This window comes from Mustela erminea, chromosome 10 (genome assembly GCF_009829155.1).
Source record: "Mustela erminea isolate mMusErm1 chromosome 10, mMusErm1.Pri, whole genome shotgun sequence".
Taxonomy (NCBI): Eukaryota; Metazoa; Chordata; class Mammalia; order Carnivora; family Mustelidae; genus Mustela; species Mustela erminea.
Window position 1 is genome coordinate 28,894,342 of NC_045623.1, and position 7,120 is coordinate 28,901,461.

The following is a 7,120-nucleotide window of genomic DNA, read 5'->3' on the forward strand; positions in this document are numbered from 1 at the left end:
AAATCTTAAAAAAAAAAAAAAAAGCTCACAGTGAACAAGTACATGTGATACTTAAATGTTGAAAAATCTTCCTCCTTGATATTAGGAATGAGATAAGAAAACCTCTAACATTACTTCTATTCAATACTGATTGGAGGCCTAGATAGAACATTAAGGCAAGAAAACGAAATAAAAATATACTAGGGTTGGAAAAAATAAATAAAATTTTCATTATTTTGCAGATGATATTATTCTTTGTGTTTAAAAAAGAATTTATAAGTAAATTATTAGAATTAATAAACGAACATATCAAATTTTCTAGATAAAATTTAAAATTTAGGCAAAGTTTTCAATTAGCAATAATTGCACCTCAGATAAACCACATTGACTACGATACTGCCACTGCACAAAGCTTAAAGTTTAATATTTTAAAATCAATGTGATTTATATGTTAGTCACAGTTTGAAAATGGTATGCTAAAAATATAACATAATACTATAAAAATATAATAAATGTGAGTAAATCAAATAAAAGATCTAAGACTACTACACAGAAAGCTATAAAACGTTACTTACAAAGTTTCAAGAAAACTTAACAAATGGAACCATTTATGATATTAATGAATTAATGAGCCCAACATTGTGATAACTCTCCTTAAATTTATGTATGGATTTAATGCAAACTCATACAATTACTGAAAGATATATTTTATGGAAACTGACAAGAGAATTTCAACTTTTACATGAAATGCAATGGACCAAGACTAGCAAAGATATCATAGAAAAAGAAAAAAAAAGTTAGGAGTACCTGCTCTCCCAGATACCAGGACTTATTCATAAGACTACACTAAGACAGTGTGGTATTGGTACAAAAAGAGAAAAACAGGCTAACAGAACAGAACAGAGTCCAGAAATCTAACCATACATATAAGGTCACCTAATTTACAACCATGTTTGGTACCACAGGCACAGTAGGATAAGGGTATTCTTTTTAGTAAATGATACTAGGTCAACTAAATATTCATTTTAGAAATATTTAGCCCCTACTATATACCACACACTAAAAAATAATTCTAGATTTATTATTAATATAAATATAAAAAAGCAAAAAAATAATAAACCTCCTAGAAGGAAAAACTAAGAATATCTCCATGACCTTCAGATAGAAATAGTATCCTTAAGTAGGATAGAAAAGGCATTAACCATTAAAAAAAAAAAAGTTAATTTGATCACATTAAAAGTAATAACTCTCTTTATCAAATACACCGTTACAAAAGTAAATAGACAAGTAACAAATAAAGGGTTTTGCAGCATATGTAACCAATAAAAGTTTCATATCCACAGTAATTGGAGAGATTCTATTAATTTTTTTTAAAGGAGATGATGATAAGGAGCTTAACTACTGTGTTTTCTTGTAGGAGATCTATTGTTTCAGGTCTTATATTACATATTTAAGCCACTTTGAGTTGATTTTTGTGTACAGTATAAGATAGTGGTCCATTTTCATCATTTTGCATATGGTTGTCCAATTTTCCCAACACCATTTATTGAAGAGACTATCTTTTTCCCACTGCATAGTCGTAGTTCCTTGTAATAAATTAATTGACCACAGATACATGAGTTTATTTCTAGGCTCTCTATTAATTTCACTGATCTATGTGTCTATGTTTCTGTGCCAGTACCATACTGTTTTGATTACTATAATTTTGTAATATACTTTGAAATCAGGACATGTGATGCCTCTAGCTTTGTTCATTCTCAAGATTGCTTTGGCTATTTGAGGTCTTTTGTAGTTCCATAAAGATAGAATTGCTTGCTCTATCTCTGTGAAACATGCCATTGGAATTTTAATAGGGGTTGCATTAAATCTGTAGATCACTTTAATTAGTATGGACATTTTAACAATATTAATTATTCCAATCCGTGAACACACATTATTTTTCCATTTATTCATGTCTTCTTCAATTTCATTCGTCAATCTCTTTTAGTTTTCAGTATCCAGGTCTTTTACTTCCTTGGTTAAATTTATTCCTAGGTAATTTTATTCTTTTTGATGCAATTGTAACTGGGATTACTTACTTACTTTCTCTTTTTGAAAGTTGTTAGTGTGTGGAAATACAACTGATTTTGTGTACTGATTTCATATCCTGCAACTTTACTGCATTTCTTTACTGGCTCTTACAGGTTTTTTTGATGGAGTCCTTCAGGTTTTCTATATTTACTATTGTGCCATCTACAAATAGAGTCAACCTTATTTCTTCCTTTCCAATTTGGATGCTCTATTTCTAATAGCTCTATGTCGAATAGCTCTGGTTAGGATTTTCAGTTCTATGTTTAAAAAAGTGGCAAGAGTTGACAACCCTGTCTTATTCCTGATTTTAGAGAAAAGGCTTTCAGATTTTCACCACTGAGTGTGATATTAGCTGTGGCCTTGTCATATATGGCCTTTATTATGTTGAGGTATGTTCTCTCTATACCCACTTTGTTGAGAGTTATCATGATGAGTTTTTATCACGAAAGGATGTTGATTTTTGTCCAGTGCTTCTCTACATCTATCAAGATGATCATGTGATTTTTATTCTTCCTTTTGTTAATGTAGTATACCAGAATGATTGATTTGAGGATATTGGACCATCTTTGCATCCCTGCAAAGTGGGATAAATACCACTTATCATGATGCGTGACTCTTCTTTTGTATTGTTGAGTTCAGTTTGCTAATATTTTGTTGAAGATTTTTGAATCTGTGTTCATCGGGGTATTAGCCTGTATTTTTTTCTCTTATAGTGCCTTTGTCTGGTTTCAATACCAAAGTAATATTGCCCTTTTGGGACTCCCTCTTCTTCTATTTTTTGGAAGTTTGAGAAGTATTGCAATTAATTCTTCTTTAAAATTTTATAAGATTTTACCAGTGAGGCCATTTGGTCCTGGGGACAGTTTTGATTACTCGTATAAGCTCCTTACTAGTCATTGGTCTGTTCAGATTTCAGATTAATTCATAATTCAGTCTTGGTAGGTTGTATGTTTCTAGGAATCTAAAAACATACAGGTTGTCCAGTTTGCTGGTGTATAACTGTTCATAGTAGTCTCTTACGATCCTTCATATTTCTGTGGTGTCAGTTGCAATGCCTTCTCTTCCACTTCTGATTTTGTTCATTCCAGTTATCTCATCAGTTATTTCTAGAAGTTACTAGTTACTCTATAAAGCACATTTGCCCGATAACTGCCCTGTCTAGGAACCACCTGAGGTAGCAGTCTTGGCAATTTATTCAAAACTATAAGCCTGTTTGCCAGATCATTTCACGTGAAAGTTTCCAACAAGAAGTTTAAATGCATCATCACAATGACAGAGAACTTTTCAGAAATACCCTAAGGTACATGCACACCTATACAAACAGAGATGTTATGTGAGATTCAGTCAAGCATTATGGGCAAATATGGTTGGAAAAGTGTGGCCCACTGCTTTAAAAGAAGGAATGAATTAGAATAACCTGGAAATTTACTGATAGAAATAGAACAAGAACTGTTTCTCAAATAGCATTCAACTTATAGTTAGCAAATCAATATGCTATAGCACAGCATGATTTAAGAACAATTCAATTTACAGTTCTCTGCTTAACACAAGTGAAAGTTTCATACTACTCATCCCTGTTTGCCCTAGGCCCGAGGGCAAACATCTCCTTGCTAATTACTGGGCAGTGACTCAGAAAAAGAGACAGGAAACAGAGCCTTCAGGCTGTACTGAAACATAGCTGAGATGGTGCCAAGAACAAGCAATCAAGCCCTGGGTCTATCAACAGCTCCACACAAAGGTTAGAGAACCACCCTGCCCCCTTGGGTTACTATTTTATATCTCTTCCCTCTAGGTCTAGCCTTGATAAATCTGCTCTCTTTTACCTGTAGACTATTCCAGAGCACCTTTGGTATCTAAAGATTTGGTGACTAAAGGAAATCAAAAAATTCATAGACATCTAAGTGATTCATCTGAATATATTTAATTGAAGTAAATAAATTTGAAATGGTGCACTTTCACAAAAACAAATCTACTACCTACAGAACCCATGGAATTTGTTGTATGCTTGCTGCATTGATTTAAAAAATAACAGCACTGATAACAATGAAACAGTATCAATTTGTAGATTACTATGGAAGTACTTGGCTTTTGGTTTTATCTATCCTGAGATAAATAACAAAATTGTTCAGTAGATCAGTTTACCCCACTATGAAAGAAGTTATCTTGTTTATCTTCCATACCCCTCACAGCAAAGATCATTTTTGACCAAAATCTTTAACTATGGAGGAAAATAACACATTTATCAAAGGGTATTGACCCATCCATAGCATATGCAGCTGTGAATGCTAAAAGAACCAGGCTGTGAGAACAGTCTGTTGACATCCACATGTGACATCTGTTTCTCCCACTGATTGCCAAGGTCGATTCTCCCATACTGGCCAACTAGGTAGGTGTCCCTTTCCTCTCAGACAATTCCTGGAGCTACACGTTAGAACCAAGAAGACTTTCCCAAAAGAGCAGGAGCGCCTCTCTGATCAATACTTGAGAGGAGCTGTGTTTTCCTTCTCTAGGAGAAGAAAATCAATACTATATAACCACTGTGTTACAAATTATGTACTGATAACTCACACTAAAACAAATTAAAATAAAATATAAAAGGGTCAAAGAGCTTTCTTACACTTTCACTAAAAAAAAAATTTATAATTACTCCCTTGACTCCATTCAACACTCATATCCCTTCCATTGTCCAACTTACCATCTTCTCTCAAAATGGAAAAATTTGTCAAAAAATAAAAAATAATTTCAAAAGTCTCCCTCCAAAACATCCTTCTTGCTCTCAGTGCTGATTTTCCAGGCTGATCTGACCCAGTGTCTGGGACACACCGAGGCAGTGACTCAACACACACTATTTGATAAGTTGGCTGAATCCTACCCCTCCCCTGGAAGCAGTGATGAGACAGGACAGGGCTGGCCAAAAGAAGATGAGTATTTGCTAAAGGGAGGTCCAAATAGTGGCGCTAGCAAAAGTCCCGGCACTAAACAGTTATATACACCATTTCTGGATCTGAGAGAAGAGTCAACTAGCCAACTCAGAAGTGCTAGTAATAGCACCCACTACTTATCGAACATTTAACTCTGGGTCATTTATATATGCTATGTCACTTAGTACCTTGGCAGGTACTGGGACTATTATTATTCCCATTTTGCCATTAAGACTGAGGCTAGAGGACCCACTTCCAAGCTCACTCACGTGGCTTTTAGCAGAGGACCTCAGTCTCTCCCGCGTGAGTCTATAGGGTAGCTCACAGCACAGCGGCTGGCTTCCCCCAGAACACGTGTTCTAAAAGTGCAAGAGCCACCAAGATGGAGGTTTTGGTATTCTATAACTGAACCTCAGAAGTGACACACCATCATCTCTGTATATTTTATTAGTTACACAGACCAACTAGTAAATATGAGAGGTGGTTACATGAGGGTGTCAGTATAAGGTGGGGATCATCGGAGGTGATCTTGGAAGCCGGCTATCATAAGAGAAATCAAGATTTCAACCCAGAGGTTGTATATTTGGAGCCCTAAGTCCTTTAGAATCACTGAGCTATTATGGAGCTGATACAGAAGAAAACAGGCAGACACAGTGGACCACGCTTCTTGTTTGAAAGCCCACCGCCCACTGGCCTCGGCCTGAGAGTGTCTACTCCAGGGCATCTGGGTCCAGCACGGCTGGAAGTCTTAGTAGCACCCTGGCGTACCTTAGCGCAGGACCCTGTCTGCTGCTGCTTCTTCCTTCCCTAATGCCTAGATATTAGAAGTTCTGTCCAAAACCAAGTCTTTGTCCAAGAACAAAGACTTGGGATGGGGCATAAAGCACAACTCAGAGAGTGTACTAATTTGGGAGGTTTAAATGTTGTTTGGGAGGTTAGAATGTTGTTGGGAGCTCCCAGGTTTAAATGTTGTTTGGGAGGTTAGAATGTTGTTCTTTTTAAGCTCCCTTGCAATTCCCCTCCTTGAAAATCAATTCACATGCTCACTTCAGCTAAACAAAGGGAAGAAATAAGTTTTCAGTGACTTTTTAAAAGATTGCTAGCCATATTTCTTTAACAGACATTCATTTCCTGCATTAGACGCTAAGGAACTTATGTTTTCATTCTATTTTATTTATTCTATGCATCTGTGGACTATAGAGTAGATCATGTTAAGCATAATGCTTTGAAAGGACTCTTCAGAGAAAGAATTAAATGAATTTTCCCATCTATTCTTAATATTCCCCCTACTGAATGCAGACAGCAACAGGAAAATTCAAAGCTATTATTTTTAATGTCAAATGCCTTACTACTCCAATAAAAGGGGGAAAGATATTAAACTTTTTATACAACAAGAACCAGATAGCACATATCTTGAAGAAACACATCTTAATCAAATTGAACATAGGAAATTAAAAAGAGGGTGGATGACTGAAGGTATCCATCCTCATTTAATTAAAAAAAAAAAGAGCACTCGCAATCCTTATGAACAAGAGAGCATGTATTTCTTGCCTTTGTTCCTTTAAGAGAAATAGTGTGGATTAATTTGGGTTCAGAAGGTTCTGAAAAACCTGAGAAATTGCTGTTCTCATTGTCCTGAGAAGAAAAAGAAATACTTCTTCCTTTAGACAAGCCCATTTTACGTTAGGAAGCAACACCAGTGAGTGGGAGATATGAACTTCTGAAAGTCACCTGGATAGCCTTGACCAAGGGGATGAAAATGCCTTTCTGATGACTTTAGATAGTGGCTATAAACTTCAGATAAGAAACCTCGTGTAAAGCCTGCTGAGAAACAAAGGCCCTATGTAATCATAAGGTGGGGAAAGTAGTGGTATTCTTGGGCAGGTTACCTACATAAAATACCCCAAAACTGGGCTTACAACTAATTCAGCCAACTATCCTACCATGAGAAAAATCACCACAGCAATTATTTATGGAGTACTTACTATCAACAAGACACTGTGTGTTGGTATATTTAATCCTTACCACAAACCTGAACACTACATTTAGTCCCATTTTACAGATGAGCCAATAGGTTCCAAGAAGTTAAGCACCTTGCCCAAAATCACGCAGCTCTGGCTCATGCAGCAGAGCCAGGATCTGAGTTTGAA

At 35.8% G+C, this 7,120-nt stretch overlaps 1 pseudogene; it reads right to left on the bottom strand.

The window, feature by feature from the left end:
• Positions 1 to 265: 265 nt before the first annotated feature.
• Positions 266 to 393, bottom strand: LOC116568309 (annotated as a pseudogene).
• Between the last annotated feature and the right edge of the window lie 6,727 nt (positions 394 to 7,120).